General features: G+C 38.7%; 1 long non-coding RNA gene across 1 annotated transcript in view; it reads right to left on the bottom strand.

Annotated features, from left to right (window-relative positions):
* Positions 1 to 637: 637 nt before the first annotated feature.
* The window catches only part of LOC122804319, a 477886-nt gene continuing 451871 nt past the window's right edge, over positions 638 to 26652 (bottom strand). The window contains exon 2 of the long non-coding RNA XR_006365211.1: positions 638 to 1721. This is a non-coding gene — a long non-coding RNA (uncharacterized LOC122804319). The remainder of the gene's footprint in view (positions 1722 to 26652) is intronic.

Here is a 26652-nt window from a genome sequence, read left to right as displayed (position 1 = left end):
AGTAGAATGAGCTGATGCAAAAGGACTGGGAGGATTGTCTCTACAGAAGAAACAGGCATGCCATCCTTGGAGACAAGGGAAAGGAGCAAAGATCAGTCATCAGGGGGACAGAGGAGTAAATAACATGGCTTTGAATTTGGAAGGATTCAGTAATCAACCACTGTTTGACAGCCAGCTTTGCACAGTATAGGGCCTCCAGTAGATCACACTGAGCTTTAATGTGGCTTACATGCCGGTGTTCAATACAGAATTTGTTGCATTTGTTCAACCCTTACAGCTTGAGTGAATAGCTTCTGTAGGAGACTGTAATATGCTTTTAGCTGGTAACTTGATTAAGGTCACCACCCTTGTGAACATGAACGGAAACTGCAGGCTTCTACATGATATGATACATGCATGCGGTCTATAATATTATGGTTAATTAGTCTGATAACTGGGCTTGTGATATAGAAAACTACCATTGGAATGGATTTAAGTGGAAGACCATCCATTGAAAGAGAACCTATCTGTATGTCTTTGGTCAGAAACTTAAAATCAACGTTGTGTTGACAGGACGGAAACTGAAAGTACAATGTGATTGGCTACATAACAAATTATTGTAGATTCTGCACAGAATGACATGCCAGAGAAATATTGATGATATTTGCTGCAATAGACTTATTTATTTGCTTACTAATGTATATGGACTGGCCCTGAGACACTTTTCAGACATGACACAGGACAAATGACATCAACATTTGACATAAATAGCACTTACAATAAACAATTAAAAGTGCTTGCAAAACATGCATAATCTCATGCCATATTTACATTGCAAAAATGATACACTGTATCAGAAGTGATTGTAAGACTTAACAGTGTAGTTGAGCATGCAGGATTAGAGTGGGAAAGAAAATAAGGCAGGTAGTTACACAACAGCAACAACATGCACAAATATAAAAAGTTAGGATGTAGATAACTGGATTCATTTTGTAGAGATTATACTAGAAAGCAGTAGTTGTTCAAACGTAATGTTTGGAATACATGCAAATAAAAACAAAAATACAGTGGAACTTCTTGACAAAGTTCAGCTAAGGCAAAGGACTCGTTCGTTAAGTAGTTGGCTCTCAAAAGTCTATCCATTGTCCTGCAAGCAGTAGTATTTGAGAGTTCCATTAGATGTTCTGCCGTTTTCATCTAAAACACTGCAAAAGGTCTTGGAAATTCTGATGTTGCTTTGCAAAAAGTTCAAGGTGGCTGGGGTGACCTTTAAGAAGGCTTTTACTCCAACTACAAAGTTAAAAATCAGTTTGCCTAGAGAAACTGCATCTAAATTATTAGATCTTTAAGCACAGGATGTGGTACTGGTGTGCATTTTGTCTGCTAAAGGTGAGTAGTATTTCAGGAATAGTAGTCTGTAAATTGGGGAGTTAAGAATTAATGTGCATCTGCCTGTAACTGCCAGTTAGCTTTGGCCATGGGGAGGCAGTAACACTCTCTGTTACTTGGCAGGTCGATGAGTCTGCAGATTTTATTGACTATGACATGAAGATTTCTGGTATTCTTTTTGAAAATGAATACAACAATAGGTAGTGTGTGTTCTGATTTCAATTTAAGAATAAGCACTTCCATATCCGTTTTATTTACTTATTTTTTCCAGCATCATAAATGAACAGACTGGTCTTTCTGTAGAGAAGTTTCATCGTTGCAAAGCAGTACTGATGATGATTTCTGTTTGATAACTAAAGAAAAGGAGACCTTGGTTAAACTAAACTCCCAACTACTGATGTAAAGTGTCATCAGAATATGCATATTTTGCTCATTGCCCATTCCATCATGACGTTAATGTTAATTCACAAAGACTTCAGGTTTATGTAAATAGATTTGTGCAAACCTCAAACTTATTAGGTAATATCCAAACCTACTGTTATAAACAGTTGGATCCGTGAGTTTTATACTGGATGATATTTATCTGATGGATAACTGTTTTGTTTTTATGTTCATTTTCTTTTTCAACAGGGACCACTTACACAAAGTCATACACAGCATGCATAAGTGAAAGAGAAACAGGATTGTTAAAAAGATTATATTACCAGACTATGGATTTTGTTAAAAAGATATTACATTCGCAATGCCCTCTTAATCACAGGATGCGATGATTCTTCTTGCCTGCTGACTCAGATTACCCTAGGATACAACTACATTAGGCCAATCTGACAAACTAAGGTGTGTACAGCATGCAGTTACTGGTGGCTTACAAATATGTTTGATTTATGGCACTATTAGATTAAAATAAAAAAACAGCTAGATGACTTGGCTTGGAGCTCCAGCATTTAAAGGTATAATAAACAAGGGAAATTTCACAACCAGTAGACTTTCTTTTGGTTACCCTGCACCAGAGAGAATCAGACCTTGAAAATCATTGTTTTCAATGGACAATGAAATGACTCAGTAAGTCATTTCATTTAACCACTGTGGAAAAACCTGTTTATAATGAATAGACAAACAAAGCCCTACAAATCAGCCACTCCCACCGATGTCTGCTTTCATTTTAAGTTCCTCAACACAGAGCAAATATGAAATGTGCCAAAACAGATGTGTCATATCCAGCACGAGGTTGTTTCATTTTCTCAGTTAAAGAAGTTCACAGGCTGTTAAATCCTGCCACTTGTCTGTCTGAAAAAAAGGTATAAGCAGACTTTTGTTTTCACAGAGCATAATAATTTGATGTAGGAATGAGGTGAGTTAATAGCATATCCAGAAGGCTTAACAACAGTATAGCCTGTTACCAACTACCACATTTTTAAGTCACTTGTGTTTTATCTGTACAGTCAGTCTTAAAACTAGTATCCTCATTTGAATTTGCTAGATACTAAAACCATAATACTGATTTCGCAATACAATTTGGCAACAGCTGTGACCGGAAGGGGTCTATGAGATCAGCCCACCCACCCAAGAAATTGATAAACAAATAAAATAAAACTGCATTCTAAGTAATCAGTTATATATTTCCGGCTGGCTGACTTGGAGCCTGTAATCATACTAAAGTGGGGATGCCCAGTTTTTCTAGGCTCAGGCAAAAGATATGATGCATGTGTTGTGTTACTAAAGCATTGCTACACTTTGTCATTTCCCAGCAGGTAGTTTGATGATATCATATGTTGAACAAGCATGAAGTCTAGTGCATATCAGAGTGTCCTGTTCCTGTTTGTGCCACTCCTTTCTTTGTAAATCCCATCACATTATTTCCCAGCATTACTTACAAGTAGTACCCTTTCCTGACTCACAAACAGACACATGACTTGGATGTAAATACTTTTGCTTACTAATGAGCACATGAGTGGACTCATCAGGTGTCTCCTAGATCAGCTCAAGCCAACGGGCAATTTCTTTTTCACTTTGACAGACCTGAAACGAGAGAAAAACTGGAAACTGACAATGTACTTTAAAATTGTTTTTGATCTTACTCTGAGGTTGTGTGATCTTGGAATAAGACTAAATAAGTCTGTTGGTGCAAGGATGGTGGAGATTTTGTCTCCTGCAAACAATAAAGATTCAAGCTGTCAGCTTCCTTAGTTATGTTTCTATGACAAAGTATTTATTTTCTTTTCACCTTGCAGTATTTGACGTAATTAACTAGTCTTGGCTGTTTTAAACATTTTGCCATAACATTTCATTTATATATCACTTGACCATTAGTTGAAAGAGGACAATATTTCAGATTGAATTGTTTTTTCAGTGTTTCGTGTGTGTGTGTGTGTGTGTGTGTGTGTGTGTGTGTGTGTGTGTGTGTGTGTGTGTGTGTATGTATATATATATATATATATATATATATAATCTATATATATCTTTGTATCTATATATTTATATATCTATATCTACATATATATATATATATATATATATATATATATATATATATATATATATATATATAGAGAGAGAGAGAGAGAGAGAGAGATAGATAGATAGATAGAGTCCCTGGTTATTACCTCAAAAAGACAAACTTTTAGATGAAATAGCTTGTTGAAAAAGCAAATCTGAATGTGTCAATATAATAACATTTTAAAGAAAGGTTTTACAACTACCAGTACAAAAACATAAAACATGAGAATAGCTATTGGATAATTACACTTTGTATCTTAAATACTGCATGTTTGTTAGCTCTAAAATATTAAAAATATTACTTTAGTAAGGATATCTAACTCGTTGTTAGTGGCTCAACAGATAAATTACTCACCTTTGATGTTAGAAAATCACAAAATTGTGAGTTCTATCGCCACCCCAGGTGATGGGATTTATTTTTTCACTACTAAGACTACAGTACAGCATTAGACAATGTTGTAATCTTGACTGTGACATCCTTCTGATGAGATACACATCACATCTGCTTGAGGTGGTGGTAGTTCAGGTAGATGTAAAAGATCCTAGGTCACTTATTGATATGAGTAAGGGAAATTCTCCCTAAAGCCCAGATCAAATTTCACAGTTAGTACCACTACTAACTCGGGTCTCCCCTGAAAAGAGGCAGCTGGCCTAGTAGAACTAACCCAGTCAACAAAGTATAAATAAACAAACAAACAAACAGACATTTTTTGTTCCTTACCTTTTATGAAAGAAAATTGCTAATGATACTGTGCACTCAGTGCAGTATATCTTGATAATTGAAATTTCAGGTAATAAGTAATCAAAGAATTAGGGTTAAGGAATTGTATTTCACCCCACTGTAATTCAGCATAATATAAGGAATCATTTGTAATATACATATGCTAAAAGAACATGATCTCAGTGCTTGTTAGAACTCTTATTGATATGTACAACTGTATTTTTTTCTTATTTATTGTTTTAGATGTAATTGCATTTTAAATGTGTTTGTGATGCTCTAATTTATACTATAGTGTCATATTACTAGCTGGTATGAATGCTTGTTAATACTGCAATAACTATGAATGTGTGTGCATCTGCTTTATTCACTTACTAAGCTGTAAAACTATTTCCTGGTGTCTTATTATGAAAATGGGCTGTGTCTCAGTAGGACATTTCTGGCGATCGGTGAATGAATAAATGAAAAGGAGAATGAACAAGCCATTTCGTTTTCTGTTGATGAGCTAGACCAAGCCCTGCAAATATCAAAATCTGCTACCTATTGAAATGTTGGCACTCGAAATGCCAAAAAAAAATACCAAAAAAACAGGAGAAGAGCGAATCTCAAAAATCGTTATTCTCCTTTAAAGTTTGCCTTCTGGGTAAACAGATTAACTGCTGATGCCATTTTGGTGGCACTTCATCTCACATTGAAGCATCTTGAAGAGAAGAACAACAATGTCACGATGTTGTTCATAGATTTCAGCTCGACATTCAATACAGTGATTCCAATCAACCTTGGTGTATATAAAGAGCCGTGCAACTGGATCCTCGATTTCCTGACTGGAAGATCACAAAGGACCTGTGCTGGCCTGGAACAACACTTCAGGGAGTATTACAATCAATACGAGAGTACCCCAGGATTGTGTGCTGAATCCTCTACTCTTCACAATCCTTACCCATGACTGCTCTGCAAAAGCTATCCATCATCAAATTCACAGATGACACCACAGTGGTGGGACTCATAAGGGGTGATGATGAGAAAGGGTATAGGAATGAGGTCAACGTCCTGACTGAATGGTCCAATAACAATAATTTGGACCTGAACATCAGTAAAACAAAATAAATCATTATTGAGTTCAGAAAGAGCTCTGCCATGCACCTCAAGATCAATGGTGGAGAAGTAGAGAGAGTCCAAACCACAAGGTTCCTGTAGGTAGATATATCAGATGTTCTTTCTTGGAGTACAAACACAGCCCAACTAATTAAAAATTATGAGTGACTACACTTCCTAAGAAGGTTTAGAAATGCAAAGCTCTCTATGAATGCTCTAAATACCTTCTACAGAGGAGCCATCGAGAGCATTATCACCAGCAACTGCACTGTATGGTTCGGTAACAGCACAATGGCCGAAAGGAAGAAGCTGCAAAGAATAATAAGAACAGCAGAAAGGATTGTGGGCACTTGTCTTCCTACCTTACAGGATCTCCTTGAAATGAGATGTGAAAAGAGGTCCCACAAAATACTGAGTGACACATCTCATCCAGAGTATGGTTACTTCACTAAACTTGAATCTGGTAAAAGGTTACAGAATATCCACTGCAGGACCTCCATATTCATGAACAATTTTTATCCAACTGCAATAAGACTCATTAATGCAGACATAAATCTGGATGTATCAAAACTATAATATATTGTTACACTCACATTCTTTTCCTTTTATTTTTCCATACAGTAATTCTATTTATTTATTGCATACTAAAATTAATAGATATGCAAAGTTATGGAACACGTCATCATGGACCTAATAAACAAGGACATAGGGAATCTTCAAATTCTGGAGCCCACACAGTTTTGTTTTGTAAAGGGTAGATCATACTTGAGTCAGTCATTAGAGTTCTGGATGAAGACAAGGTGGTTCATACAGCCTACCTTGATGAGGCCAAGGCCTTTGACACTATTCCTCACTCAGGAATCATAGAAAAACTCACTAAGCTAGGCATCAACCCATATATCACTAGGTGGGTTGCAAACTGGCTCACAGATAGAACCCACAGCGTGAAAGAAGCTGACTCGAAGTCAGACTGCCGACCTGTCACGAGTGGATTCCCACAACGTTCGGTCCTGGGTCCTCTCCTGTTTGGTATCTACTTCACTGAAGTCCAGGCCCACACAAATGGACTATGGCTGACAAAATTTGCAGACAATCGCAAGTTGGGAGCTATTATTAACTCCCCAAGTGATATTGACATCCTACAGAAAGGCCTCATTGAGACCAACGACTGGTGTTAGAACCATGGCCTTAAGCTCAATGCCAAAAAATGTGTCATCATCCCCTTTGGGAAAAATCTGGTTCCCATGAATTACCACATTGATGGTATTTCACTGAACACAGTAGGAGTTATAAGAGATCTGGGAACACAGGTTGACAGCAACCTCTCTTTTGACCACCACATTGCCACTGTGATCAGAAAGTCCTTCTCTGTGGCACATCTCATTACTAAGGGTTTTGCATCCAGGAAGAAAGAGGTCATTGTCTCGCTCTACTCTTCCCTCATTAGGCCAGTCATCGAGTACAATGCTTCATTTAGCATGTACATCACTAGACACCTGCAACAACTGGAGAGGCGGCAAAAGTACATCACAAAGAGGATCCTGGGCCTTAAACACTTGCCCTATATAGACAGACTCAAAAAACTCCAACTATTCTCTGTCTCATATCACCTACTTAGAAATCCATAACTGACCCAGCTCTGTTAGAAATTCTACATCTAAAGAAATCCCAATCCCTCCACACCACACGCTCCAGAGACCGCAACCTCATTACCACAATCAACAGAACAAACTGGAGGGACAGGTTCATAACCCAGAGTCTGCCCATGCTATGAAATAGACTTCCCATATATGTCAAACAGAGCACCTCACTGGCCCTCTTCAAGAGAAATCTTGATGAGTGGATGGGAAATAGAAAATTCACCCCAGGGATCACCCCAGTGGCTCTACTTGACAGAGGCACTGGGAACTAAGGTCGAGTGGCACAATGCCAGGGTAATCCTATGGGCTAGGCTTGTAAAGGCTCCAGGGCCATTAGCCTAGTACACATCTATGAACCTATGAACCTATATTCTCATTGAATTGCAATTCCAACCACTTACTTATGTGCAATATCACCCAATCTCACCTCTGTGTGTAGTGTACTTTTCTTTTCATGCATTAATCATCTAGTAGTCAGTGTTGTACAGTGTATATAAATAGTGTACAAGCATGTAAGTCAGCAACCTAGTTATTTTCTTTTGTAGTATAGTTATTGTTTATTCTTTAATATCTATCATGTCTGTCTTTTTGTGTTTGTTTTCTCTTGTAGAAGAGCTGATACTCACAATTTCGCTTAGGTAGAATTTGTGTTTCCTAAATGACAATAAAGTTTCTTTGAATATTTGAATCTTTGAATCTTGCAGAGGGAGCCAGCCCCCACACCCAGAATGTATATATACTAACTCCAAGATTGCTATAACTCGGAGAAAAGGGAATATTCCAAGAAGTGGCATCTCAGACTTGTTATATTTTGGGACTCACTGTAGCGGATTCTGATATTTCAAACAGTTACCATCAAGATCATCAAATGCTGACGCCAAATCATCTACATCTAGCTTTCAGTCTCAAACTAGATGTATTCCTCATCTCTTCAATTTCTCACTCATCTCAGATTATTTTAACAGGACTTGTGAACAGCACCAAGGGATTTCTAATCTGAACTTCTGTTCTGAGTAAGTAAATGAGCTGCTACTGACTAATAACAGCTCACTTAGTCATTCAGTGTTTAATAGGTCCATAGGCACTTACTAGGCTATTGACCTGTGAGAATCTTAAGAAGCATAGCCATTCATTCAGCTTCTGGTCATTATATTTTGCAGATGAATAACCCAGAAATGGGCCAAACAAGGATATGTTGGGGAATTCACATGCTTCTCCTATGAAGGACAGGTACAAGTTACCCATCCATTCATATAAACAGTGAAAAAAGAGACCTTCCTAAATGACCAACATTTCCTTGAAAAATACTGCAGGAATTCACTTTCAGATTATTGCATTCCAACATTTTCACAGCAGATGTTACCCAGAAGACTCAGATTTAAATAAACCTCTTGCTGATGGTAAATTGTTGGATGGGATAGTGATGGAACCAGATACAAATTTTCCCTTACTGTAATGTGTACACAATTTGTAACTGGCAATATAAGTTTAATCATTTGAAAATACAGCAGCATAAACCTGGTACATCAAGTTCCTAAGAACCAAAACTTCATATGCAGCCAGGCTTTAGCAGTAGGAAGTACAGAAAGAGACATTAGCAGTCTTATTGTGCAGGTGCTTAAACAGTCTAATCAATGTCTGGTACATCCAGTATCACTACTGAGATCCTGATTTGTATTATTATTGATAATTTGTCTATTAAAAAGAATCATCATTCTGGGAAGTATTTGCTTTGACAGATGTCAATATTTTGAATGCAGAGCTTTGTGAGATTAGTATGATATTGCTGCTTGTGTAACTGGCATTCAACGGCAAGTATGTCTGGATATTTTTACATATGGTAAGGTCTATAGTGTAAATGCTAATGCCTAATCTTGATTTACAGTGTGAAATAGTTTTTTGAATGAGATGTGAGCACTGTTACTAGTACAGTATTGTGTAGCCATCTGCAAACTCTGAGAGTAAATATATGCTTACTTCAATGAAAATAACATTGGAGATATTAGGGGGTGCTTTGCCCCCCCCCCTTATATAACAGCATTTTTGTGTAAATCTATGATCAAATGCATATGAAAATGTGTGTTTGTATTTGTGTTTGTGTGCATCCGTGCATGTACCTGGGTATATCTCTTTCTTTACAGTGGGAGCTATGTGGGGGTGTAGACAAGATTTCTTATTTTCTAGATCAACTAAATGTGCAGCTTCTACACCCTCCACACATGTAGCCCCCAACTAAAGATATTACATGTTTCAGGACAGTATAGCTTTTCAGTATTGAAAATGAATATGAATCTCATAAAATAACAGTATTAAGGAAAAAAAAAAAAAGAAAGAAAAAGAAAACATGTAGACATCCATGAATCTTGAAAACAATTTATAACAATAAAATAAAACTTTAGGGCTTAATTGTAACATATCTCATTTTACAAACTAAGTAAATTAGTCCCCCAGACAAAGAAAAAAAAAAGCTACACCACTAGTTGATTGCATACATTTGGTGTGTGTGTGTGTGTGTGTGTGTGTGTGTGTGTGTGTGTGTGTGTGTGTGTGCGCACGCGTGTGTGCGTCCAGTATGTTGCACAAGTGGGTATCTGGAGTGTTTGAGATTAGAATAGACACTTAATGAACATGTATGCAAATTATTCATTTTGCAAACATGTGGAGATGTACTATAGCCATGCATTTCTCCCTTTAGGTGGCATTATGTTCTCATCTAAGACACTATGCCCAGTCCTGTTTTCCCTGACTCAGGAAGTCATCATGTTCATGGATACAGTGGTATACAGCAAGCTTGATGCAAGAATTATCATACAGTCATAAAAATCCCAACATAGTCTAAGCTCATTACAAGATTTGACAAATACTGAAGATAGAACTGAAACTATACATGTTTACAGGCACAGAGCAATGGTTGCACAATTGTTTTCATATTTAGTTTCACCATCTAAACCCTGTAGCATCTACTTTAAAACTCAGAGAACTCTCAGTATGTTTGCCATAAGTTCATTGAATGCCTCTTTAATAAATCATTTTAGTTAAATTGGTCAAGGATTTCAAAATGGTATGGGGTTGGGTAACTGGTAATCCCAGAAAGAGGGCTGGTTTTTCAGAATAAAATCTTTAGTGGAAGCACTAATGTTTTAAAATACTATACAGCCGTGTATGACACAGACATGTTCAACTTGCTTGTATAAGTATACTTTTAGTGCATCTTTTGTCAATATGCATTCATGTTGTTATTTTTTTGTTTAATTATCTTAGTGAAGTTATCACTAGTTTTACTAACTATTGATTAAAATCTAAACAAAATTAAACTTCTATGTATATTAAATGATTGTAGGGCATAAATGATGGCACACTAGCATCATAAATTCACAACAAGAGATTTACTGGTTCTATTCCCAGATGGGTGGCTTCTGTATGGAGTCTACATGTTCCTCCTTGTTTTCTTGTGGGTAAAGAATATTTGTGTAAAATCTCACCATAATCATAGATGTCCTTGTCTTCTATATGCTGCAGTATTCATAATAAGAGGGAATCTGCCTCCAGCTGACTTGTGCATACGGCCAGTATACCAAAGTCTAAAAGCTACTGCAAGGTACGTGCAATGGTCAATATCACTCAGTGTATATCAGCCATAAACAGATGTCAGGCATAAAGTGGATGTCAGCACATACCTACCTCAGAAATGAATTCCGCAAAGCACCAGCCTGATAAAGAAGAGCAACATATAACCAGGGATCAGGCAAGTATCAGGGGAAAGGAAGGGGGGAAGTAATACTGCAGCATATAGAAGAGAAGGACATCTATGGTTATTGTAAGATTTTACGCAACTGTTCTATGTCCTTCTATTCATGTGCTGCAGTATTCATAACATGAGGGAGAATGCCAAAGCTCATGCAGAAAGGAACTGGGTGGGAAGAGCAGAGACATTTTCCACAGAGCCATGGAGAATAGCTCTGGCAAACCCTGCCCTATATCTGGAAATGACATCCAGTTTGTAGTGCTTGGTGAAGGTATGAACAGAGGACCAGGTTGCTGCCTCCAGGATAGAAGCTGCATCCAATCTTTTAAAGAAGGCACCAAAAGAGGACCCATCCCTAGTAGTGTGTGCCATTACAGGGGAAGACAGATCATTTCCATTGGCTGAATAGCAGAAAGAAATGGCTTTAGAGATTCAAGAAGAAATAGTTTTCTTACAAACAGCTTGGCCCAGGGCCCTTGGGTGATAGGAGATAAACAATCTGTCAGACTTACAGATTGATTTGGTTTTGCTCAAATAGTATCTGAGTTGTCTGTGAATGTCCAAGGTGTGGGAATCCTCTCACTGGAGGATTGGGGAAATGGGAAGAAGGTAGGGAGATTGATAGCCTGATTCACAGGTAACTCAGTTCCCACCTTGGGCATGTAAGGTGGGTTAGTCCGACGAGAAACCCTGCCCCTGTGAAAGACAGTGAAGGGAGAAGAGGCCATAAGGGCTTGCAGCTCAGAAACCCCTCTGGCAGAGGTAATAGCCACTAGGAGAACCATTTCCCATGTGCAGTGTTCGAGGGAGGGAGACACTGCTGATTTGAAGGGAGATTGGGAAGTTTTTTCAGGACAAAAATTGAAACCTCAAGGAGGAGGCACTGGTTTCCTTTGTGGTCTAATGTGAAGGATGCCATTTAGGAACAGTTTGACTTCCAACCTGGAAGCCAAGGGAGGAGACATAGGTATGCATGCGGAAATGGCAGACAGATCTGCCTTGACAGAGGAATATGACAAGCCACTCTTCATTAATTCACACAGTTAAGACAAAACCACTGGCACCTCTACAGACAGGGTTGCAAATGTTTTTATGTTTTTAAGACACCAGAAGGAATACGTCTTCCATTTGGAGACATAAAATTTCGTACAAGTGTGTTTTCTGGCCTCCTACAGAACTTGCAGCGCATCCTCAGTGTAAAGGTTTCTAAAGGGAATCAAAGCCCTAACATCCACAGAGGCAAGTTTAGGGTTGACATTTGTGGATATACTAGAGTACCCTTGTCCTGTGTGAGTAAGTCCATCCTGAGGGGTAACTTGTGGTGATTGCCCTTGGCTAAATGTAGAATAAGGGAGAACCAATGCTGTCTTGGCCAAAAGGGGATCACCTGCAAGATGTTTAGTTGTTCCCACTGAAGTTTCAGCAGAACCTTCTGAATGAATGCTAACAGGGGAATGCGTATGGAAACATCCCTTTCCATGGAAAGGATAGAGTGTCCACCTTTAATGCCCCAAGATGTAGAGCCCTGTCACAATACTTGGGAAGCTGTCTGTTCATGGGAGGCAAAAAGATCTATCTGAGGGATACCCCATCAATGAGAAGGTCCAGAAACACATCCCTGTTCAACATGAACTCATGGGATTGAGTCACTGCTTAGAGAGTCTGCCATCACATTCTGAACTGAGGGAATGTAAACAGCCTGGAGTGAGACGTGATTCTGCTGGGCTATCTCCCAGGTGTACAATGCCAGTCTGCAGAGAATATAGGACTTTGTCTCTCCCTGCTTGTTGACGTACCAGAGGACTGTGGTGTTGTTAGTGAACCACCTTAGGACCCCTGATGAAATTCTGGACTTGAAGATTTTGAGGGCAAGTATCACAGCTCTCATTTATTTTATGTTGATATGTTCTTTTGCCTGTGGGGGAGAGCAAACATCCCTGGCCTTCCAGTTTCCTAGAGTTGCATCCCATCCTGCCATCTTGTGTCTGACACATCTGTGTACAGATCCTGGGTGGGTGAGAGTGGTTGAAGGGGTAGGCCTGGATTTCTGGAGAACTTGAAATTCTACCACTCTAACTCCCATGTCAAACAGGGTAGGAGGATAACAACAAATTCCAGAGGGTGAGAGTGTAGCTTCTAAACTCTTCTCAGGAACTACTGAAATTTCCTCATGTGCAGCCTGGCAAAGGGAAGCATTGGAATAGTTGAGGCCATGAACCCCAGGATGTGCAAGAACTCCCTGGCAGCCAGGGATTGAAATGGAATTAGGTACTGGAAATATGAGGTGAGGGACAGGATCTTTTCTCAGGGTAAGCAAGCTCTCATTGTGCTTGTCAGGATCCCGCACCCCAGGAAGATATGATCCCAGGAGGGGGTCAGGGAAGACGTTTGGAGGTTGATGGTAAACCCTAGCCCTCTCAGAAGAGATATAGTATATGAAAAATTGTCCAGGAGTATTTATGGTGATGGGGTCTGGAGGAGCAGGTCATCCAGGTATGGAAATATCTGTATGCCCTGCAGACTGCAGTGGGCTACAAAAGGGGGTAAACATTTTATGAATACCCTCGGTGCCATAGATAGACCAAAGAGCAAAGCAAAAAACTGAAAATGAGAGGAAGCCACAGAAAAGTGAAGGAATCTCATGAACCATTGGTGAATATGAATGTGAAGGTAGGCATCTTTTACGTCCAGTGACACCATGAATGCCTGGGGAAGAATCAGAGGGAGTAGATTAGGAAGAGTCAGCATGCAAAAGGTGGGAACTTTCAGAAAGGTATTTAAATGGGGCAGGTCTAGGATGGGCCAGCAACGGACATCCTTTCTTGGGACCGGAAACATCCTGGAATAAGAACCTTTTCCCCTTTGATTGGGTGGAACCTCCTGGATAGCGCCCTGAGAAAGAAGAGAGGAAAAGGTCTAGTGGGAAGAATTCCATGTGGTCCTATGGGGGTTGTGGGATTCCCTTGAAGGTAGGATGGGTTTCCCAAATCATGAAGTAACCTTGGTCGATGATGGAAAGGATCCAAGAGTCCCGGGTTATCTGTTTCTAAGCTGGGAGGGAAAGAGAGAGGTGAGGAGAAAGATGGGGTAGATGGATTTGACCTGGTAGTCACAGGCTACCAGGTTTGGCCTGAAAAGGTTGTTTCTGAGAGGGTGTTGCAGACTTAGAAGGAGCCTGTCTCCTGGCATCCCTTTTGTCTTTTGGTGGGACAGGCTTAGATGCCTTCCTAACAAAGGTGGTTCTGGCTGGATAATTTCTCTGGAAGCAGGGGAGAGGAAAGACAAATATGTGTTTTAAATCCTGTCGTTTGTTCCCTTTTTCCCAAATAGTTTTAAATAGCTCTGTAGTTGCAGTGTCAAATAAGGCCTTGTTGTCCAGAGGGGCATCCATGAGCTTAGCTTTGATATCATCCAGTAAGGGTTGTAATCTAAGCCATGAATACTTTCTTAGGACAGACTCCATAGCTGCAGCCCTAGCTGAAGCCTCCACTGTGTCACAATTGCATTTGATGGAGTGCCTAGTAACTTGGGAGCATGAATTAAGAATGCTGGAAAGCTTGGATTTGTTGGGAGAATCTGGAAGCTCTGACAGGAGTTTTGCTGCATCCACCATAAGAGCCAGGGAATATATGGCCATGTGTGTCTGATAATTCATTGCTCAAAAGGCTAAGGTTGCACCGAGGTACCCACTGAAGGCAGCTCTGCAGATTCTAAAGTGGCCTCTGGGGTTTCATTAGCCTCGGGAGGGATGCCTGGAGTAGAGGGAGCAGCTGTAGGATCACATCAAGGCTTCCTGGGGTTCTTGAGTTTTGGTGCTTCTGAAGGGCCCGATTTTTTATCCATGTCTCGAGCTAAGCGCTTAAGGCACTGATTCTCCAAATATAATGTAAGGGATGCTAGGCAGCTATGGAGGGTTTTAGGAACAAAGGCCATGCAGATATCGCAGGGTGTGTGGTTGTGGTCTGGGGCTAAGCAAAATAAACAAAGCTCATGGGAGTTTATGTGGAATCTGCCTTCCACACTGACACTTGCCCTTCCCAGCTAACATGTGCTCTCAAGAAAAAAAAAACAACACGTAGTCAAAAGGAAAAAAAAAACAATGGGGTATTTACCTGAAGTATAAGGTGAGTTCTCTGGCAAGCGATGGCCGGAACTGGCAGTCAGACAGGCGGCAGAAAAGTTCTGAGGTAAGTATATGCTGACATCTGCTTTATACCCGACATCTGTTTATGGCCAATGTACACTGAGTGATGTGCCCCATCGCATGTACCTTGCAGTAGCTTTTAGACTTTGGTATACTAGCCAGGTATATGTGTCAGCCAGAGGAACTCCCTCATGTTATGAATACTGCAGCATATGAATAGAAGGACATTACTGTTTCCTCCCGCATCCAAAAGACATTGTAGCTGGCGTGTGTGTGTGTGTGTGTGTGTGTGTGTGTGTGTGTGTGTGTGTGTGTGTGTGTGTGTGTGTGTGTGTGTGTGTGTGTGTGTGTGTGTGTGTGTGTGTGTGTGTGTGTGTGTGTGTGTGTGTGTGTGTGTGTGTGTGTGTGTTTGACACTGGCCATTGACATCACCAGAGAAGTGAAATGTGACTTGACAGCATTGGATGGATTCAGGACACAAAACAGCAAACGTAATTTCCTTGCTTTGTTTAAGTTAACTGCATACAGCGCATGGAATCCAGTTGGATCCACTGCTTTTCTCATATTGTTCTTTACATACTGTCTTAGCTAATGTACTATTTACAAAAATGTATCTTTTTTACATAGAAAAATAAGGGAGGCACTTCTCATTCTTTAATTTACTACACTGCCGTTCAGAATTATTAATCTTAATTTGCTTTCTTTCAGTTTTATTTCTCTCAGTAATAAGCAGTTAGCAGTTGGGTTTCTCTCACTGTGATATTTTACTCATCTTTGATGTCATCCACAAAATAAAAAGATCCATAACGTCATGCTGCATGGTCATGAAAGTGCAGATAATAAACTTAAGCAAGTTTTACTCCACAGTGCCTCTGACATATCTGTAATTGCATTTTAAAATGACTAGTTTACTAGTTATGGCACATCCAACAATCAGTTCTTGGTACTTGTTTCTCTTTATCACAAGGCTTGAAAAGTCCATGCCATCTAAATATCTGACTTGCTTAGTTAGATATTTACCTCTTTTGTTGATGCTTACTGGAACCTAACATGAGTACCTGTTTTATTACAGTTAATATTTAAACTCCCAAATCAGCTTTTATAGTATAGGTAAATATCTGTTTTAAACTTCTGGAGCTAACTGCCAATAAAAATGAAAAACAAAAAGATTTACCTTTGCAATTTAGTTTTTGGTTCAATACATTTGCACTGAAAAAAGAAAGGAATTGTAGGATAACTACACCTTTTAGCTTTTTTTCTTTAAGGCAGTTAAATAGGACTGGCTGCAGCTGCATTTTAAACTAAAAGTACATTTTATATAAATGCAAAGAGTGCATTCAGTGGTGTAATGATTGCAGAAGTGAACTGCAAATAGACAGGCCTGGACGGAAATCCCATCGTGATATACTAGTACACTGTGTGATGTTTAGAACACTGATTTCTCAGTATTCTATTCTGTTTTCAGGATCTTTTGTTACTGCAGATTCATAATGATAAAGAAAATTAATTGGGCAGATAAATGGTATTTGGAATGCCTATGTACTAACAGAAGAATGCATAGGATCTCCGATTTCCTCCCAATACTGCACAAGCCAGCTTATTATTGCAATTTCTGTTGCATTTGTTTTCTAGTCCTGAGTCTTGAAATGTTGTCACTATAACCTGTACATTTTTCTTAAGTTCATTGTAGTTATGTACTGAATTGCACAAATGCATTTAATTTCAGTTAATGGTGTATACTGCTTTCTTTTGCCATATCTGGAAATGCAATTTCACCATTGTAAGAAGTGGGCCAGTGGTGATCGTGGTACAGCCACAGCAGTTGTACACAGTAATAAAACCACAGTAAGGCTGGCAGTTTGAAAGGCACGCATTTTTTATAAGTTAGATATACTTTGGCCGTGGCTAGGTAAAAACAAAGTTAGCTACTTTGATTAAGATGCCACAAAGCTCTTTGAATTAAATATGCAGACAATACAACTATCATCAGGCTCATCAGGAATGATGATAAGTCTGCATACAGATGGGAGGTTGAGCAGCTGCCCTTTTGGTGTACTCAGAATAATCTGGAACTGAGCACTCTTAAAACTGTGGAGATGACAGTGGACTTTAGGAGTGGTACTACAATATTAACCCCCCCTCTTTATATTTAATACTGCTGTGTTGTGGAATCCTTCAAGTTTTTGGGATCTATAATCTCCTGGGACTTGAAGTTGGAGACCAATGGTGGATCCATCATACAAAAGGCACAACAGCAAATCTACTTTCTGCAACAGCTAAGGAAGTCCAACCTCCCACAGGAACTGTTGATTCAGTTCTATACAGCAGTCATTGAGTCTGTTCTCAGCTCATCCATAACCGTGTGGTGTGGATCTCTTATCTAATCATGACAAAAATAGGTTACATCGAATAGTCAGGTCTGCCAAAAATATCATTGGTGCTAGTTTGCCCTCTTTACTGGATCTGTACTATTCCAGAGTCATGAATAGGGCAGGGAAGTTCATTACCAACCCTTCACATCCAGGCTACCAGCTTTTTGAACTATTACCATCAGCCAGGCATTGCGGTGGTGGTGCTGTGGTAGCGTTGTCGCCTCACAGTAAGACGTTGTCGTGTTCAATTCTCAGCAAAAGTGTCTTCTGTGTGGAGACATGCGTGAATGGGCATCCCTTCGTTGAAGATTGTGCGTCAGGCCTGGCAAGTCGGTACGTAAAAATCTACTGCCAATCATTAGCGGACCGGAATTCTGCTGTGGCGACCCCTAACCGGGAAAAGCGAAAAGATACAACAACAACAACAACAACCATCAGCCAGGCATCATAGATTAATATGCACCAAAACAAGCAGATACAAGAACATTTTTTTCCACAGGCCATCAAGTTCATAAATGGATAACTCAGATTATCAGGTTGGGATATTCTTTTTCCCATGCCTCCAAGGATTCTGCAGAATTATTTACATATTGTTAATACTTGTTTCTTTCAGAGTTTATTTTAGTATTACTTGCACTGAGTTGCACTTTGCACCTTGTATGTATATGTATATTTGCTGTTTTGTCTTGTTCTTAATAGTTGTATGTATGTCATTTATGCAATTCATACTTGGAGAGTCACTGAAACCAGAGTCAAATTCTTTGTATGCAAGCATACTTGGCCAATAAATGTGATTCTGATTCTAATCAAGGATGGCAATAAAAAAGATAGGACTTAAAATGCTAGACTGAATTGTTTTCAAACCAAGCTCTAAATTCTAAGGCACAGACAATTGTATGACTAAACTACTGCTAGTCCACTGTGTATTAATGTGGCTTATGCATAATTCATATTGTCCTTCAAAGCACGACTTCCTGAAACTTTCAGGATCTATCAGTTTCTTGTGCCCTTCACAACTGGCCAATCGCATGTCTCAGTGCAAACTCAATCTAGGAAGGAAAGCTTTACTTCCAACGATAACAGCTAGAAGCTCACCAACTTTATCCTAATAATACTAATAGCAATAATACATGAGTGAAGTATGTCTACATTTAAGGGAGTTTGCTGTATTGGCTTTTATGTATTAAATGCATTAATAAAGATTTGTATGTCATGCTAATATGCGGCACCTAAGGGATAAATTGTACATTTGAAATGATGATTTCATCAAGGGAGTTTTATGCATTCTTGCATGCATGCACATGCGCACACACACACACACACACACACACACCAAACACACATATATATATATATATATATATATATATATATATATATATATATATATATAATTGTATCTGTAAACATCTACTACATAAATTGAATGTTCATCATTTAGTCAATTGCAGTCGGTGGCACGGAGTCTAGTGACTGTAGAAACCATTGCAAACAAAGCAATTGCACAAGAGCATGAACCTTTGCATTCACACTATGTGTTCTTATGCAGTCATAAAACACACAAATACCCCAATCACCACCCTACAATCCAAAATCTGTCCATATATTTCTTACAAGCATACTAATCATAATAGCAATAGAGAAAACATATCGTTGGTGCTATCACTACTTGTATTACAAAATGCAAACATTAGTGCACAGGCTACCTACCCAAATACATAAATGGCTACACTGTAAACATCAAAACATTGCAGTGCAGTCAACTGGACCAGACCCAACACTTCCAGCAGCTGACTAAAGGCACAGTTGACAAAAAGTTACTCTTCACCTAGAGGTCAATTACTTGCCAAATGCAAAGTCGACAGAATGAGTTACAACCTTATATAATTTCACATTTGTAGAAGCAGTGTATAGGCTAAAGGTGGTATTGTAATGCACTGTACAATATATGTGTATACACAAACATGTATGTATGTACATATGTGTGTGTCTACATGTAAATATAAATGTGTGAATATATATATATATAGTTCTAATTCAGAAGCTCAAATGCCTAAATACTTGAAATCAAGATCATTAAGTCAAAATGCACAATGCCAGTAAGATCAAGAAACAAACAGCATGCCAGACACCTGCACCCTCCACACCCCCTGATACTTATATATTCCAACTCCAAAATCTCAACATAGTGGAGAAAGAACCAATACCCCAATTCATGCTATTATGTGATCCTACACAGTCCAGGTCCTGCAAAAAGAAACATTTTGGTTTCTTTGACAGTTTAACCTTACAGGTTTGAAGCTTTGCCATGCAGTCTTCTGCATTTTGAGTATTTTGGCATTCAAGCTAATGAACAAGAGCAATATATATATATATATATATATATATATATATATATATATATATATATATATATATATATATATATCTTTGGGTATAGTGGCAATCTTTGAATCAAAGAAGAGTCGACACAATAACTTTGACAAGCAAATGTTGACACTCTCCGCTGCATGCTCTGAGGTTATTCCTCAGGCCATATACCTTTAAAGACAGTATTCTTGCAGGGGGGCAACCCCCTGTACCCCTACACTCCCTGCTAATTCTTTATTCCAACTGTGAGATTACACAATCTCTGTGGAAAGGGCGCATTCCTCAACACCAGGAATTGTGAGATCTCTCAAAAGTATTAACCATCAGCTTTGATGGCCAAAGTGCATCACCAAAACAGAGATCGATTTAAACTTCAATCAGCTACCAGCACATAACCCATATATACATATATCTATGTGTGTGTGTGTGTGTGTGTGTGTGTGTGTGTGTGTGTGTGTGTGTGTGTGCACGCGCGCATATATTTTATATGTTTGTGTGTATGTGTGAGTGTCTGAGCATCTATATAGATAGATACAGAGAGATGTACATATATGGGTCTAGGACACATGCTTGACTAGCATATGTCCGAATCACAAAACACTGAACACACATACACAAAAGCGCTTAACATCGAAAAGCGCTTCTGTGTATGTGTATTTAAAAAAAAAATCTACGTTTCTGCAGGGGGGCAAAGCCCCCATGCACCCCCTAATTTATTATTCTCACTCTGAGATCGCACTACAGTGGGGAAAGGGAATTTTCCCTTACCAGCACTGTAGTCCGATCTACGAAACAGGCACACATACATGGAAGCTCTTGTCGATGTTAAGCGCTTTCGTGTATGTGTGTTCGATGTTTTGTGATTTGGACATATGCTAGTTGAGTTTTTCTGTTTGCTACATTATTGGTAAGAAGTATTAAGGATGCTATTTACAACCATTCTTCTTATCATACTTTACTTTTCATATTTCCAATCAGAGGACCAAGACCTGTGGAGAACTACATTAAGGGATATGGTTAAGTCACACTCTGACACCTAAACCCTACAGAATGGTAAAAATTGTAATATCGTCACTTTTGGTAGAAAACCCCTGAACTCATCATACTTTATAGGCAACACACCACTACAAAATGAAAATGTAGTCAGGTACCAGAGAACCTGGGTTGATAATCCTCTCTGTTTGCTCATCTTGTTCAAAGACTCATATGTAAATACTAGGCTAGCTACCCTGAAAGGCTATTTTAAAACTAGAGAATAACCCAAGGTTAGAATCAAACCTGTAGTTAGTGTCTATAAGGTGAAAACCTTAACCATTATGCCAAACCTACCGCCCTTTTCCAGTGACTGTTGTCAGCTAATTGTTAAAGAAATATCATCACGGACTAAGGAGGTAATCCATTCTTTATACTCAGCATCAATCAGACCATTTGCTGAGTACAATGCTCCTTTGTGAGCCACCTCACTGAACATATCAAACAAGATCCCAAAGGTTCTTAAACAAATCATAGGTCTGAAGTCCCTAAGCTATCAAAAGAGAAAGAGACTGGATGCTCTATCCCTTTATTTACTGTCTTATAGGCTTTTGAGGGGAGATCTCTATCTCCCTTAATGGGCATTAGAGACCCAGCATTCCTGAATTGCCTGTATCTCTGTAAGTTAAATTGTTACACCGGTACCAGAACCAGGGGCCTAAATCTTCTCTAATAGTTAAATAAGTCATAGTGGATGGACAGGTTCATAACCCACTGCTTCCCTAACAATTGGAATAAATATTTCCTGTAGGTTAAGCAGTATGACTGACTGTCTTCCTTTAAATGTTATTAAAATGATGTGCATGGGTTTTCACAAATTTACTCTGGAATCGATAACAATAGTTTTCCTGGAGAAAGGAGGTGTGGTTTGAGGAAGGGTAAGTGGTTATTAGACTCAATAGCCTTAGAATATTTCTTTCTCTTTATTTGTTTCTTCCTTCCTTTCTTCCTTCCTTTCTTTCTTTCTTTCTTGACATTTGATTACCAGGAAAGTCTGACTGGGTATTAACCCATTTTCAGAACAAGCCTGGGGAAAAGCTCTAGTCTATGAATCTCTGCAATTAATCATGAATTGCTTCATGAAATCAAACTCACCAGCACTAACTTCATCTAAAGTAACTTACCAAAACTAATCTTCTCCAAAAAAGACTATTTTCAGAAAATCAAAAAAAAAAAAGAGCCCCATCTACCCGCCAACCCAGTAAAAAAGGATGTTGTCCATCTTCTGTCTTCCTCTTTATATAAGCAATAACAAGAACATTACATCTTGGAGGAAATTATATTTCTCTCAGTGCAGCAATCCCAGAGTAAAGGAACAGACACCCCTGTTTGACTTTAAATGAAAAAACTGCTTTCATTATGTCCCTTTAAGGTCAGAGCACTGGGATGCTTATAGTGTCATTTCTGTATGTCAAACAGTTGGCTGGCATTGTTAGCAAACTCACAAAAAAGACTGTCTGTGTGTTATGGTACTGCAGTTAAGGCTAGATGACGGAGGACAGTGACCCCTACAGAACACTGCCTTTTTATGACTAATGACCTAAGAAAGTTAGGGTTTTCTATTAAATGATCGAAGATGTCTTGATCAAACCTGAAAGCACGAAAAGGCAAAATAGCGAAATGGCATTTAAGCAAATTATTTCCCTGGGAAAGAAATCGCTTGGCCGCTTCCTTTACTTTGCTGTTTTCGTCACTGTAGTGCGATCTCGGAGTTGGTATATTTAAGTAGAGGGGTAAACCCCCCCCACCCCACTTTATATAATGTTTTAAAGTTTTTTTTTTTGTTTTTTGTTTTGTGGAACAGCATTTTTTTTACCTTGGAAAAAAAATCACTGTTCTAAGTGTTCAAGATTGTAAGCTTACACTTACATGGGTTCAGTAAGTCATCGTTCACTTTTTTAAGCGTTTGATGATTTAACATAGACCCAAAATTTACAGCTGGAATCATAGCAGTTTAGTCACTGCTGAGGCATGGTTTGACAAACAGACCTTTACCCACTTTTATATGTAATTACAGAGCTAGCAAAATATGCAAAATTCATAATAGAATGAACCCATTGCAGGTGTGACATTCCCATCTCTATGAGCTGTCAATGAACTACTTCCTGTATTCTAGACTTTGATTCTATCAACCTCCATTTAACTGCTGTGTGATTCTGAGCAAGTGACTTACCAGACAGTGCAGCAAGACTGAGACTGGAAAAGGTCCATGTAGGTCAGTCCTCTACTTTAGATAACGAATAAATAGCAATAACAGAGTGTTTGAACAAAATTAAAGGAGAGAATAGCTCCTCATCATCATAGATTCAAAAAAAGAAACTTTATTGTAATTTAGGAAATACAAGTGCTACCTAAACAAAATTTCGAGTGTCAGTTCTTTTACACGAGAAAACAAACACAAAAGGACTGACATGATAGGTATTAAAGAATAGACAATAACTATAGTAAAAAAGTAAATATCTAGGTAGCTTGCGCAGATGCTTGTACACTATTTTTTACACTGGACAAAGATGATTAACACATGTAAAGAAAAGTACACTATACACAGAGGTGAGACTGGGTGACATTGCACTTAAGGAAGTGATCGGACTTTATTTATTTAATATGCGATAACCAAGACATGAGACTGACCCAGACAGAATCATTTCAGCCATGCATGAGCCAGAGGCATAAAGCATTTAATTATTTAAGCGAGCAAAGAAGCATATAGGAATATGAAGTCTCTTAAAAGAATGCTGTGTTATGAAAAACCTAAGAATAAGGTGCTGCAGTCACAAAGGATAGGCACCTTTGCTTGCCGGAATTGCAACCAGTGTAAATACATAGCTGACGGCAACATTTTCACACATCCATTCACAGGTCAAACTTTTTCATTCAAAGGTTATGCGGATTGTAGGACTATGGATTTAATTTATGTAGCTCAATGTCAGTTCTGCAGGTTGTTTTACGTTGGGAAGACCAATAGAACCCTGCATGAACGAATAAGGGAGCATATATATGCGATTAATAAGGAGAACACAAACAATGCTTTAGCCAAGCACATATTGGAGCATGGTTCGCAGCATAGTTTCAATTTTAGGGTTTTGCAATTGGTTGCTAGATCCAACAGGTTAGGTAATATTAGAGGTCACACGGAAGAGATTGAAAATAAATGGATATTGAGGTTACAAGCACACAAATATGGGTTAAACGATAAAATTACGTTGAAACCCTTTCTGGCATCTAAATCATTAAAGCATTGAACATGGTATTTTTTATATATATTTTTATATACAGCATTTTTGACATTTTAGTGCGTATGTATATTCATATGTATACATTTCATATGTATTATTTTTACACTTCTGTATTTTTTAATGTTTTTTATATATGGTTATCTGTGAATGTTTGTGTTAGTTTTCCTGATTTTTTCTTGATTGACTTATTAATTACACTGATTAGATACAGCTGCTATTTGAGATGTGTATTTAAAGGAGCGCATTCATTTGGGTTTCATTGAAGTCTGAGGAGGCGTTGTAAGGATGTGAAAGTGCTTACTTTCCGGAATCTGTGTTTTGTTGTGAATAAACCGTGTGACTTTTACTATCCATGTGAGTTTATTTCAGTCGATGGTGCACCTTTCATTGTGGAATTGTTTCATTTAATTATTTAGTTCATTTATGTTTTATTTAGCAGGATGCCTAACTGGGTTCTAGCCTGTTTTTAGTGGAGAGCTGTGGAGAAAATCTCCTATATATAAACAATAAATTCTGCTAGACGGCCAAAAATGGTATAAGGCCCTTTAAGTACCCTTTTTTTGACTGGAACACATACTCATCAAGACATAACATGGAACACAATTTCATAGACATTCTGCTTCTTTATAACTTAAATTAAAATAAATATTTTCTTGATACCATTGCAAACAACTATACATCAAAATTAAACAGCTTGATTATTTGTCCTCCCTTAGGCAATTCTGACCATTCCCCTTTAAATTTTGAAATTCTGCTAGGTCCACAAATACATCTACCTGTTAAGGAAACATTTACTTTCAAAGAAATTAACTATACAGAGCTAGAAGATACAATCAGTGAGGTTAATTGATCCCAAGAGTTAGTACTAAAATTAGTTGGCAGGTATTCAGCAATGCAACAAATTATTATGAGATCACTTGAAGAACCAGCTGTACATCATAGCTCCAACAATTCTAACTATCTTCCTTACTGGTGTCATGAAAACTTAAGAAGACCAAATACAAAAATAAGTGCCTACTTAAAATACAAACACTCTCCTTCACTTGGGATCAAAGCCAAAGTAAATGAAACAACACACAACTCAAAATTAAAAAATAAATAAATAAATGTGAGTAGGAAAGGAATATAGGTTCATAGTTTCATAGGAGGTTACTAGGCTACTGGGCCCTAGGGCCTTTATAAGCCTAGCCATGTTATACCCTTGTTCCCTTATTTACCAAATTATATGGTCTATATTTGCAGCACAAGTCTATGATCAGCACCAACTGGCACCCCCGGGGTACATTTACAGACTCCCATCCAGGTATCTGTTTCTTTTAAATATTGAGGATTGAGCATTCAGGAGCCCTGTTGTACATGAATTGGGAGTTTGCCCCAGAGGAGTGGCAAGCTCTGGCAGACATATCTGTCTCTCCAGCATGTCCTGTTAATCTCACAGGTTAGGGTAAGAACCCTAGAGAGAGTGAATCCTGTCTCATTTAACTTGCAGATGTGCAGCATTTCCATTAGGACAGCATCTGAGACTGCTCTGTAGGCAAGGCACAAGTCTCCTCTCAGCAGCCTATAAAATACAAAGTACAGTGACAGGACCTTCAGTTTGTCCATAAAGGTCATGTGTTGAAGGCTATGAATTTTCTTGGTGAGAAACCTTTGAAGTCTCTCCAGCTTCTGCAGGTGTTCGGTGAGGTGCATACAAAAGGGAGCATTGTACTGTGTTAGCGGTCTGATGAGGGATGAGTACAGGGGAGTTATAACATCTTTAGTTCTGGATGCGATGCCTTCATTATGAGATGTGCAACATAGAAGGCCTTTCTTACCACTGTGGACACATGGTGATCGAAGTTAAGATTGCTATCAACTTGTGTTCCCAAATCTCTCACCACAGGGTTTGAGCTAAGAGGAGTACTGTTAATATTGCAGTTTGTGGGGACTTCTCCTTTGCTGAAAGAGATGATAATGCATTTTGTTTGCATTTAGTTTAAGTCCATGGCTTTGGCAAAAGTCATTTGTCTGTGTAAGCCCTATATGTAGTATGTCAACATCATTGGGGGACTCTATGATTGCACCCAGATTTAGTTATCGGCTAACTTGGTAAGTCATCTATTTTCACCTGGACTTCTGAGAAATAGATTCCAAACAGCAGGGTGGCCCAGCACAGATCCTTGTGTTATACCACTGGTAAGTGGTCTGCTTGTAGAGGTGGAATCCCCATCTTTGACTTTATGCGTTCTGTCAGTGAGCCAGTTGGCTACTCATCTAGTAACATATGGGTTAATTCTCAGTCTTTTTAGTTTCTCCAAATCTTTTGGGTTTCTAATACCATGATGGGAATGGACCCCAATCCTAAGCCAAAGTACTATTAAAGTCCACGAAACTGGTATTGTTTCAGTCTTTGATGTCAGCCAAAAGTGCTCTTCGCAGCACCCGCAATGTGCC

Source organism: Protopterus annectens, chromosome 6.part0 (genome assembly GCF_019279795.1).
Source record: "Protopterus annectens isolate FY-2018-M chromosome 6.part0, PAN1.0, whole genome shotgun sequence".
In the NCBI taxonomy this organism is placed as follows: Eukaryota; Metazoa; Chordata; order Ceratodontiformes; family Protopteridae; genus Protopterus; species Protopterus annectens.
The sequence above is the reverse complement of the archived record's forward strand: the minus strand, read 5'-3'. Positions and strand labels throughout refer to the sequence as shown.